Here is a 13,522-nt window from a genome sequence, read left to right on the forward strand (position 1 = left end):
TGGTCCATTTACAGTTCTTAATAGAGGCAGAGTGGGGAACAAAGGAGACTGGGCTGCATTCAGTCCTCACCGTGACAGGGGTGGGGATGATGAAGGAAGAAAACCGGTGCTAGCATTACCTACCTTTACCTAGTGGGCCATGTCTTGTGTAGCTTTCTGTTCCTTCCCAGTTTGACATGTTGGCCTAGGAGTAAGGACACTGAGTTCTCTGTGGTTGCATGGGTCTGGGCAAATCTCAGCTCTCTCAACTTCTATTTTCTCAGCTCAGAAGGCACAGGACTGGATTCCCAAGCAGTCACTGTTGGGCGGAAAACTGGCCTTCGGGCCTTGATATTGCTGAGACTTGCTCCAGTGATTCCTTGCTTTCCTACTTTCATCTGTTCCCACACTGCCAAAGGTAGCTCCCATGTAAATGATTTCTAGCACCCCGCAGAACCTGTATCCTCCTGTGGGAACTTGCTTTCTGTTTACAGATTCTTTGGGAGTGAGGATGCCTGACTTGAGACGAGGCCCTAGATAATAAAAGTGCAATATAATGCACTTTAATCTTGAATTAGTTATAAATTTGGGATTTGGATTCTACCCAGTGCACATTTTAATAACTATCATTTACTAAAAGCTCAAAATATGCCAAGCACTATTAAGTGCATTATTTCATTTCATTGTAAAGTGAGTTTTTTTCAGGCAGTTTAGCATAAGTATTAAAAGCAGGGCTCTGGAATCAGATTGCCTGAGTTTCCATCCTGGCTGTCTTACCAGGTGTGACTTCAGAAAAGTGACTTAGCCTCTCTCTGAACCTCTACTTTCATTTCTATAACAGAATCTAGCTGCTGTGAGAATGAAGTAAAACATAAAACACCAGATAGTAAGTACTCTTAAAAAAAAAAAAAAGAGGTGTGCATTCTATTATCCCCACTTTACAGATGAGAACATTGAGACTCAGAGATGTTAAACAACTTGCCAAAGTCACATTGATTGGTTAGAGCATAGATAGGTTTGGAATCCAGTAATGTCTGAAGCCAAAGTCATGGTCCAGACAACTCTACTCATCCAGAAGTCTTGTTACCAGGTTTGCTGGTTTCTTAGAGGACCTCCTTAGAGCATAGTTTCTTTTACATTGAATCCTGACTTGGACCTTGCTCGGGCAACATTCTATGACTACTTTCTATGTTACAGTGATGCTGTGTAGTTTACATCTTGACTTTCTTGGAGTAAAATGCTATGAAATAAAGAAGAGCAGCAATTTTTATAATGCTATTAACAGAAGTCAACCTATTTCCTTATCTGCTATGAGAACAGTTATGCTCCAGTGACCACAGCTCTGATCTCTTTTTACCTCACATCTGTTGTCCAAAGCTGGGGATCTTAGCTAGGACCTAGTGGGGTAGGGAGAGTTCATAGGAAATTTGCCAAGTGAATAGGTACCCTCAAATAACACAGCTCTGAATTTCGTCCCTTCCTGGATTTTCTGCCTGTCTGAACCATCCTACTGTTTTCAGCAGACTCTCATGCTGTCTGCTCCGTTTCTCTTTTCCCATTACCAGAGTTGATCTTCTTCCAACTTTTCATGCTGTCAAACAAAAAGGGGGAAAATATTAATTTTTAATAATAAGAGACCTCAAAGAGGAAGAAGGCTTAGGTAAGGCATCAGTGAGTAGAGAATTCCAGTATCGCTGAAGAGACAAACAGCTCTACCACAGACACACACACACATATATAGTTCTTGGCTACTACAACTGAATCAGAGGCCAGCACTAGTCGTCTTCTTTTTTTAATTAAAAGGATTTTTTATTCTAAATGTATATAGTGCCATAATTCATCAAAAAATTTACAGTAGTTACTCACCTCTTAAATATGATCATATAAACAATGCGTGGATTCAGTCAGTTTGCTTAAAGTTAACTGTATACTATGAAGTATTCTAAGAAAGGAACTCATGACACATTCCATTCCATTAAAGGGGATTAAAAAGAATTATAAGCTAATTTGAATAATCCCAGCAATTGCCTAGGTATTATCCTTCTGTATAAACCTGACTCTATATTAAAACTGTATTCTGGTTTCCTACCATTAAGAAAGAAATTCCTTAACAGTGGCCTAGAAATGGCCTTAATGTCACATACTTCTTCACCTCCTGATGGTCACTTGGTTCTCTGATGTAGACAATATAGAATGTCTGCTGTTTCACCTCTGCTAATCTTCCCAGGAAGACAAGCATACCATTCCAGGCGCTGCTTCCACCTTGACCTTCCAAATGCATCACATGCCTTAAGCACTACTAGGCTTCTCTTCTGACTTGGGCAGATCTGGGCCACTAGACATTTGCCAGTCTGGTAGTGATAAAGCCTTCCATGCCGAAGAATTTTGGGGTGTTTTGGCCCTCTGTTGATAAAAATGGGTTGCTGGGGCTTGGCATTGGGCCCAGATATCTGCATCTCTGGGTAAATGCTAACCAAATGCCATTTAAATAATTTACAACCCGACTTCTTCCTCAATTCAACACACTCATTGACATTTCCATAGCTTCTAGTCCTCAAGTCAGGTCTAAAGGAAAAATACTGCTCCTTATATTCATCCAACCAAACATGTGCCAGCCTGAAGGAGTTGTGTCCTGGCCTTCAGGGGAACCACAGGGTCGCCTTTTCCAGAAAATGTGTCCGACTCTGGAGTAAGGGATGATGAAGAGTTTACCCCCCACACATCCAAATCTAAAATGATCTTTCCAAGTGTTCTCCTCCCCAGATATCCATACTGCTGTCATACTGCCTGAGTTCACTGAAATAGCTTCTATTCATGGCAAATAGTCCTCCCGCCATTGTAGGTGGTACGGTAGCTCCTTCTGGTCCTCTGAGCTCAGAAAGGAGAACAAGATCCCATTTGAAGTGCAGACCCCAGTTGAACCCTCCACATACCTACCACAGGGGACAAGCTGTAGGCCAGCGCGTCTGCACTGATGATATCAATCACCAGACACACGACCATCCTCGGTCCTCCTGGATGGCAGCCAGAAAGGGCTGCAGCCATATTACATGCACTTCAGAGTGACTGTCCAGGAACACCAGGACTTCTGCTGCATGAACTGCTCCTAACATTCTTCCTTGAATTAATCCCTCACGCTTTGTATTTCTTATTAATTTAATTTTCCAGGGAGGTGTTATTTGACAAATTCATCTAATTCTTCTTTCTAATCATCGAAGTCACTGTTGTCATCCATGAGGATGATTTCATGGAGAAGCCAGGCTGGTGTGTGGTCCAGGACGCTGTGCACAGTCTGCAGCAAAGCAGACAAGGCTTCATTGTAGAAACAAATAAAAACACTAGTGCCTTCCAGATCTGTAGGGTATGTCTTTGTCTTTACATGCTACATTCCTTGTATCTGGCACATCTCTGTGGTAGCCCAAGTGGTTGCTAATGAGCATATTGAAAGCATGCTTCTGAAACCCCAAGTCTCTCAACACCTGATCATGTTAATTAAAAATCATACCCAATTCAAAAGAGAATTTCATGTTGCCTTTTTCTACATCTTCAATATGATTACCATATCATCAATCTTGTTTGCTTTGAACTGTAATTCTAATATTTGACTTGGACTTTGGGTGAAATGGGGATAGAATTTTTTGGGAATGCTCATGGGGCCTAGACCCCTTGATGGGCACATTCTTAAAGTGGCCGAGTCACTTCACTGAAGTTAAAATAAACAAAAAGCTTCCCTCCCACCACAGCCCAGGTCCAGCTGCACTAGCTGCCACAGGTCAGAACACCCAGGAGAAAATGCCAGTGCAGCGACCACAGGTTCGCCCAAGCCTCTGGAGTGCTCGCCCAGTGCCAGTGCTACAGCCTCTACCATCTTCTTTCTTTTTTAATTAAAAAAACAACTTACAGTTGACCTGCCCTGGCCAGTTTGGCTCAGTTGGTTGCCTCAGGTTGCCAGTTCGATTCCCAGTCATGGACACATGCCCAGGTTGAGGGCTTGATCCCTGGTAGGGGGTGTGCAGGAAATAACTGATTGATGTTTCACTGTTACATTGATGTTTCTCTCTCTCTCTCCCCCTCACCCTTCCTCTCTCTCTAAAAATCAATAAAAAGATTTTTTTAAAATTACAGTTGACATACAATATTATATTAGTTTCAGATGTATAACCTATGAGTTGACATTTATATAACTTACAAGTGATCACCCTGATAAATCTAGTTCCCATCTGACACCGTATATAGTTATTACAATATTATTGACTATACTCCCTATGTTGAACTTTACAGCCCCATGACTATTGTGTAACTACCAATTTGTACTTCTAAACCCCTTCACCTTTTTCACCCATTCCTCCAACACCTATTCCATCTGGTAACCGTCAAAATGTTCTCAGTATCTGAGTCTTTTTCTGTTCTGTTTGTCCATTTATTTTGTTCTTTAGATTCTACAGATAAGTGAAATCATCTGGAATTTGTCTTTCTCTCTGTGGGTTCTTTAAGAGGAACACTTGGGACTCCAGCAGCCCTCTGTCACACTTGGCCACAATCCACACTGGTTTTTACAGCCAGAAGTTATGGGGGTTTTTCTTCCCAGCACTGGAACCCTGGGCTGGGAGGCTGGGTGTGGGGCTTCTCAGGGGGACTTCTGCAGCAGAGATTTCCCTCCCAATTTTTAACTGCCACATGTGGGTGTGGGACCAGCCCTTTTCCCATCTCCTCCCACTTCTTCCAGTCTGGATGTGGCTTCTTTATAGCCTTAGTTATAGGACTTCTGTTCAGCTAGATCTCTGGCAGGTCTGAATGATGGTTGTTCTGTAGTTTCATTGTAATTCTGGCGTGGTTGTAGGTTTCCAGTACCACATTTACCTACCTGCATCTTGACTGGAAGTACCAGCACTAGTCTTCTGAAGCAGCAGCAGTTTGACTTTCAGGGATGGTAAGGACAGAAAGTACTCAAGAAATTTCATTTTTATACACCCAGGTACATTTTTTTAACCTTTCTACTTGCTCAATATATTCTTTTTAAATTATAGAACTAGGTTTTAAAGTTTTATGTACTATTTAATGTATGATAAATATTTCAACAGTACAAAGGGTGTACTATAAATAATGAAATCTTTTTTCTCTCTCCCCAATCCCACTTCTCAAAGGCAATCACTGTAAACAATTTCTGTTCTTAACTCTTCTGGTGGTTGCCATTATACTCATACACTCTTAGGTCTCTAGCTAATGATTTATCAACTTTAGATGATTGATTTTATTCTGCTTTGGAAGATGAAGATTTTTAGTTCCTTTTACCACCTCCTTCTTTTCCTTGTTCCTGTCATATCTTCTTGATCAACTGGTTTCTGGACAAGGTGGAAACATGTTTGAGTTTCGGATAATAATGACTGCCTTTTGTCAAAGTCCTTATTCTTGCCAAAAAGGTAATGTGCTAACACATTAACTAACACATGATATATGATATATGATATATGATATATGATAACTAGAGGCCCGATACATGAAATTCGTGCAAGGGGCTCGGCCCTTGCAGCCCTGGCTGCCTCAGCTGCCTGGTGGCCCCAAGGCCCCACCCCCCAGCCCACTGGTCGTTCTGAAAAGTCATTCCAGAAGGTCATTCCGCCATCTGGTTTAATTAGCATATTTGCTCTTTATTTACCAACAACATCTTGAGTCTTCAGCCAATAAACCAACTAATGGCCCCATGGTTACCTTCTGAAACCCACCAACATATTTCTTTCACTCTCCTTTCTCATTGGTGGACTAGGTTCAACTACTTGCTTATGCCATACTTTTACTTTCCTTTAGATAATATTTTTCAATGTTACTACTTATAAGATAGGACCACATGCCAAAAATATTTTTTTAGAGTAACATCTTATTGACATATAACAGTCATACAAAAAAATGCACGAATTATAGGTGTACAGCTGAATGCATGATCATAATTTGGACACACTCATGTAAACAACATCCAAATCAAGAAACAGAATATAATCAGTTCTCCATAAGTCCCTATTATGTTTCCTCTCTATCCCTATACCCCTTCCAAAAGTAACTACTATCCAGATTTCTAAAACTATATATTAGTTTTGTTTTTAAACTTCATATGGTTGAAATTATACAATAAGCACTCTTTTTTGATACGGCTTTTTTTTTTTTTACTCAATATTGTATTTCTGAGATCCATCCTTGTTACTTTGTTTAGTTGTAGTTGATTGGTTCTCTTTACTGTATGACATTATATTGTATGAATATGCCATACATCAACATTGACTATTACAAGGAGCACCACTCATTTATAATTATAATGTCTCTTACCCATTTAACATATTTCCATTGCAGAACCCTGGAGAGACTAATGGATCTGAGTTCCAAATGTGTTATATGATACTCTCTCTATATTGAACTCTAGAACTCAAATTCATATTAATTCACAAATATTTATCAACTGTGTACTATGTGGTACTAGTCTAAACACTAGGGCTGGGGACCCTTGAGGATTTTGCAGAATACTGAGAAGGGGTAGACATAGGAGAAGATAATCACAATATACTATAGTAATGTTAGAGAGAACCATAACTAGGACTTGTTAAAATTAGATTATATAATTTTTTAAACATTCAGTTTTTTACAAAAGGCTGACTCCGCCTTTCTTAGGGGCCCAATCTTTGGGAATTTCCAGAGGTGCCTTTACAGATAATTTAGACAGATTTAGAAAGATTAAAGAGAGCCATTCTTTTCAAAGGGTCTCAATGTTCTGTCAGTTGAGAAGATCCTATTATGTAGTATCATTCCCACAAGCTTTTCTTCCATCTGTTCCCCTTAAATGATCTCATTCCTTTTCATTTGTCACCTATGCCCTCTCTCAACCAGCTTATCCATTTCTTGTGCATTAACTACCACTAATATATGTCCATGACCTCCATATCTTTAACTCTACTCTACTCCTCTCTGTGAGCCCATTTTTAACTACCCTGGTATGTAACTACCTTTCAGATACCTTGACCAACCCATCAGCTCAACGGGTCCCTAACCCAACAAACTACTGTCTTTATAGTCCTCTGCTTCCTCTCTTTCCTACCTCAGGGCACCACTACCATTCCTCAGACTGGGAACCATTTTAGACTCTTTATCCTCCTTCATCCTCCACATCAATCAATAAGGCTTGTTAATTCTACCTTGTAACTATATCTTGAATTTGTCTACTCTCTTTGTTCCCATGCCCACTACTTTTTAAAAAATATATCTTATTGAGTTTTTACAGAGAGGAAAGGAGAGAGATAGTTAGAAACATCGATGAGAGAGAAACTTCGACCAGCCACCTCCTGCACACTCCCCACTGGGGATGTGAGCGCAACCAAGGCACATGCCCCTGACCGGAATCGAACCTGGGACCTTTCAGTCTGCAGGCCGACGCTCTATCCACTGAGCCAAACCGGTTTCGGCAATGCCCACTATTTTGATTTAAGCGGTTTCTGTTTCTTTCTGTATTACTGCCATTGCCTCCTCACAAATCTTCCTGATTTCAATTTTATTCTTCATACTCATTAATCTTCCAAACCATGATTTGCAATGCAAATCTTATATTATTTTCTAGTTTAAAAATCTTCAATGATACTCCATTACCCAGAGTAAAGCTTCCCAAAACATGTGCCCTAATTGTGTATTGCAATGGACTAACATATGCCAAAGGTGGCCAATGATGGACCAGGTGTGTTACCAGTCACGAGGAACTTCAATCTTTTACCCCAGTGTGCCATACGTGTTTTCATTTTCCATATGTGACACAAATGGAAAGGGTAGAAAGGACTAGCTACAAGATTAAGTTCCAACTCCAGACACTTGCCAACTTCTCTATTCTCATCTCCAGCTCTCATCACCTCATACCATATTATCTAACGATTGCTATTTCCTGCCACATGCCCAGCTGTTTTATGCCTACATCATTGCACAGAGGACAAGCTCTTCCATCAGTGTGGAATGAACCCTTCCCTTGTTTTAGCTGGCAAACTTTTTTTTTTAAATATATTTTTATTGATTTCAGAGAGGAAGGGAGAGAGAGAGAGAAATGGAAACATCAATGATGAGAGAGAGAATCATCTATCGGCTGCCTCCTACACGCCCCTCACTGAGACTTGAGCCCGCAACTCAGGCATGTGCCCCTGACCGTGAAGTATGGTACCTATTTGCTTTGTTTAACAATGGACAGGTTATTTTTATTTTCTGAATTGTATAAATCATCCCATTCAATTGAATGACTATCCCATTGATTGTTATCATACTGGTCTTAGAGAGCACATTCTACTGTACCTGGAAACAGGACAGCACAATTACCCTAAATTGTTTTAGTGGCCACAGGTGGTGCGTTCCAGCTGACTCAGTGGTCCTGAGACTAGGACAGCACAATTACTCTAAATTGTCCTGACAACTCAGTGGTCGGGAGACCCAAGGGCTGTAGATAATGTGTTTCTATCAACTCATTGATCCGGAGACCCAAAACTGTAATTTAGATAACGTGATTTTTGCCTATATAAGTCTGGTTTTGCCACCATCTTATTGCTATGAGATTTGGGAATGGCCCCTCATAGTCCCGGATTGCAATAAACGTGACTCTTTAATTCGACTTCTTGAGGCGTCCTCCTGTGATTCACAGGGTACGTTACAACAACCGGAATCAAACCTGGGACCCTTCAGTCCGCAGGCCGGTGCTCTATCCACCAAGCCAAACCAGCTAGGGCTGGCAAACTTCTATACATGTTTTAAAATGTAAATCAGCCATGGCTAGTGTAGCTCAGTTGGTTGAGTGTTGTTCCATGCACCAGGAGGTCACCAATCCCGGTCAGGGTCCATACTAGGGGTAGAGGATGTGTAGGAGGCAACAGATCCATGTTTTGATGTTCTTATCTCTCCTTCCCTCTCCCTCCTCTCTCTGAAACAAAAACATGTGTGTGTTTTTTTAAATTAGATCTCTTCTTTTCAGTACAAAATATAGGGTAACCAAATACCATCCAAACTGTTAATTAAACTTTTGTACAGGAGTTTGATTCACTCTAATGGCTTCATAAATGACTGTGGTGGTACATTTTGTTAAATAAAATAACCAAATAATCATTTACTGATAATGAAGCCACAAAACCAATCTGAAAAATAATGGAAATAAAAATCTGCATGGAAGGCTTTCCCTGAAAAGGAGCACTTCGTGTCAACAAGCTTCTCTTGTCACCCAGCAACCACTCCTCTGGAGTTCCCTTTAATGGGGGTAATTTCAGCTGGCAGCTGGTGCAACCTTGAAATGATCCTGTTTGTTTTCCTGCTCCCTGATGGGTAGAGGTCACTGCTGATAATAATGTGGTTGCTATTCATTATTATCTGGAGTGTGATAATGGCAGAATTGCCTTGAAATGCTCTTTTTAAATCTTGACATTGACTCTGCATATACAGTTGGGTCACACTACATGCACATTTCAAAGCTTAAAGATATTTATATTTTAGGAATAAAAATGACCAACATGGGTGATGAATAAACATTGTTGTACTTTGACCAGTTTATAGCTATTCAAATAATTAATAAACATCCATTAATCAAACTGCCCGTGTTTGAATCTCAGCTCTACCACTACTAATGTTGTGTTCTTAGACATGCTTACTAAGCTCTCTATGATGTATTTGAATCATCTATAAAATGGGGCTAATGATAGTATTTACCACATAGACTTGTGAGGATTAAATGAGCTCATATAGGTAAGGGCCCAGAATGATGTCTGGCACTCATAGTAGCCCTATGTAATCAGTGATTGTTTCAGGATTGTGTTCACTCTTGACAAATCACTCTTCTCCCACCTTCCTTGACTGGATTAGGCACCCCCTGCCATGTGTCTGTCTAGCATGCTGTACTTCCCATGGCTAAACAGCATTTAAATGGAATTATAATTGTGTGTTTAATTACCTGTGTCACCCAGTAGCTAGAAGCTCTAGGTGGGTAGAGACTCGTCCATATCATTCACCACTGTATAATCCTGTGTTGGTTGGCAGTCACCTATTGTGCCAAGCCGAAGTGGCCAACTTAATCTACTGGCGAACAAGGAGAAGACAGCAGTTGGCTGAGTTTTACCAGGACTCTGTAGGGACTTTGAGGAGAAAATTGCGGAGTTACAAGCATGCATTTTGAGCAGGAAATAATCTTAACTTGAGGTCTTGCAACATTGCTGCTTGAGCACACAGCTACTGACTCATTCAAGGTACACAAATATTCCTTATCTTTGAACTCTTACTTGCAAGTAATGGAATGCACTTGAACTTAGCTTCAGAAAGGACAGGGGGGAGTGAGGGGAATGTATGGAAGGAAACACAAAGTGTACCTTAGAGCTCAAGGGCAGGAGTGCAGCTGTGTGTCCTGTGGGACTGCCATTGGGAGCTAAGGCATCCTCTCATATTCCTCTCTCTTTCCTTCTGGAGCCAGATGGTTCCTTGATGTTAGATCTTCCTGCCCATCTGCTTCTTTCTTCTCTACCTTCACTCCTCTGTTCAATGAAAGAAAAGTCTCCCAGCTCCTGGGGTTATGTATCCCTCAGTTCCAGCTGCACCCTGAAAATAACCAGCTGGTGCTTAGCTGCCAAGCTTGATTTCAAGGGGAGAATCTGATTGTTCAAATGGAGCCAGCTGTCTCCCTTGATCTAATTTATAACTGCCAAGGATTATCTATTACAAACAAGGTTGCCAGGAGTCCACTCTCATGGGTGAGCAATTCTCTGTGAATAGGGTCACTGAGAAATGGGCAGATACTCCAGTAGGTTTTTCCTAAAACAATGTTGTTCAAAATGGTCCCCAATGTTAGGCAAGGTTGGGTAAGTGAAATAACAGCATGGAATATAGAGTACATCTTAGCTATCCCAAAACTACTGCATCTCACTAGCTTTTGAGAGCTGTCCCTTTAATGGCATTAAAAAACATACAAATAAACAAATGAGACTTTATTCAAAATGAACTACACCAGTGGTTCTCAACCTCTGGCCCTTTAAATACAGTTTCCTCATGTTGTGACCCAACCATAAAATTATTTTCGTTGCTACTTCATAACTGTAATTTTGCTACTGTTATGAATCGTAATGTAAATATCTGATATGCAGGATGGTCTTAGGCGACCCCTGTGAAAGGGTCGTTCGACTGCCAAAGGGGTCACGACCCACAGGTTGAGAACCGCTGAAGTACACAGTTCTCTGAAAACAAGAGGACACGTATTATTTGCCTGGAACTCTCTTCTCTCTTTCTGATGAAGAACTCAAGAAGTGAAAACATTTTAGCTTTAGATATATAGTTAATAGGCTTGGTAATTAATGCATGTAGAAAGCTATTGTTCCACGAATTGGAATGTATGACTGGACCTGCCCTGACTTTAGTAAACTCACAAGCAATTTGACCTTTGTCCCCACCCAGAAGGACTGCAAGTGACCAAGACAGTATCTGAGCCACTGTGCTCCAGGGAGAGACCTAGGATACAGATAAAGAGTCACCATCGCCGGTCAGCAAATGAAGGGAAGGTCAGAAAATAACCAAACTGTAGCTTTTATCTGATTAACCTTTTTTCCCTTTATTCCAAACCCCTTACCTACTTTGTCCTGAATTCTAAACCCTTTACCTACACTTTTCTTCACCTTATAAAAAGGGTCAGCTTGGAATGAGATGTAAGACAGTCTTTTTAGGGTACATAACTCACCCCCTTCTCAGATTGCTGGTCATCTGAATACAGTGCCCATAAAGATTCAATCCTTTCCCTGGCTGGTGTTGCCCAGTTGGTTGAGCATTGTCCTATCCACCAAAAGGTTGCCGGCTCAATTTCCGGTCAAGGGCACATGCCTGGGTTGTGGGCTTTATCCCCTGTGCTTGATTGATGTTTCTATTTCTCTGTAAAAATCAACGAAAAAATATATATATTTTAAAAAGATTCAAGCCCAGCCAGCACAGTTCAGTGGTTGAGTGTCAACCTATGAATCAGGAGGTCATGGTTTAATTCCCAGTCAGGGTACATGCCCAGGGTTCAATCCCCAGTGTGGGGCATGCAGGAGGCATCCGATCAATGATTCTCTCTCATATTTGATGTTTCTATCTCTCTCTCCATCTCCCTTCCTCTCTGAAATAAATAAAAATATATTTAAAATAATTTTTTAAAAAGATTCAAGCCTGTCTCTGCTTATTGGTTTGGGTAGTGACAAGTATCACAAATGCCAACTTTTCTGGTTTCATTTCTATATTAAATTCCATACCCATCTTTTAAATATCTGTTTTAGACATTCCTCAGGTGGAGAATATATGTATACTAGAGGCCTAGTGCCTGAATTCATGCAAGGGTAGGGTCCCTCGGCCTGGCCGGTGATCGAGGCCTTTTGGGGACCAGCCCAAGGTGAGGGACCCTAGGGGGAGGGTCCCTGATCAGGGTGGGGGGCCCAATCGGGGGCAGGGCCAAACTGGGGGAAGGGGCCACGTGTTGGGGTCCTGCCCCAACAGGTCCAGGGGTTCCCAAAGGTGTGGACGGCGTCGTCGAAGAAGGAATGACATGGAGACAGCATTCAGTTGATCAGCATAGTGAGGTTCTTTTGCCAGGTTCTGTATTTATTGTCCTGTTACATCTGTATTTATACCAGTTGATTTTAATTCTATCCATTCTATTCCAAAGGTTAGGGCATTTGTTAATCTAGTTCTGTTGAGTTTAATCCTGTCTAGGTTAATCTTTGTGTTCCATTATAAACTACTGATAAACTACAAGGAAGTGACTGAAGGAGATTATCCTACCCAGTAAAGGTTATGTCCTCCCAGCCTCGCTGCTTGCCTTCCCTGGGACTGCCTTGTGTCAGTGGGTCTCCAGGGGTATAGGCTTCGGTGCTTTCCCTGGTGGGCAGACCCCTGGGGATGTGGGCCCAACAAGTCCCAAATTTATTGCCAACAGTCTTAGTCCTGTTAATCCCTAATTCCAGGGAAAAATCCTCACCTGGGGAAACAACCTTTCTCGGGGAGGTGGTCCTGTTTAAAACACATAGCACTAAGAGGGGGAGAAAACATATGCCATATATGCCAGGTCCCTTGAAACATAAGCTGTGCAGATGTTTCTTCCCTGCAGCAACTGTGTCAAGCAGCAAGGTGGATCAGCATCTGGCAAATTCCCCTTTTTATTTTTTAAATGACAGCACATGTAAATCAGCGGCCACCTCTCTGATTGGGTTGTTTAAAACTCAGAAGACTTGTTTGTGATTTTGCTAACAGGTCAGTCCGAGGCTTAACCCTATATCGGCTCCCCACAGCCACGGATGATTGGGGGGCCAATGAGGCCGGTATCGGGCTGGTTGGCCGCTGCAGTGCATATCATAGCAACCAGTCATTCCGGCTGCCCCCCCCCCCCGTTTGGTCACTGGGCTTTCATAGATAGATAGATAGATAGATAGATAGATAGATAGATAGATAGATTTTGCCCCCAGAGAATTTATTTGGATGAACCTGGGGATGGGGAGGGCTCTGCATCTAAAAACAAATGGGCCTCTTGTTGGTGAAGCAT

General features: G+C 41.5%; 1 pseudogene; it reads right to left on the bottom strand.

Annotated features, from left to right (window-relative positions):
- Positions 1-264: 264 nt before the first annotated feature.
- On the bottom strand, positions 265-4,849 carry LOC102763741 (annotated as a pseudogene).
- Between the last annotated feature and the right edge of the window lie 8,673 nt (positions 4,850-13,522).

The sequence above is a fragment of the Myotis davidii genome, unplaced genomic scaffold (assembly GCF_000327345.1).
Source record: "Myotis davidii unplaced genomic scaffold, ASM32734v1 scaffold271, whole genome shotgun sequence".
Taxonomy (NCBI): domain Eukaryota; kingdom Metazoa; phylum Chordata; class Mammalia; order Chiroptera; family Vespertilionidae; genus Myotis; species Myotis davidii.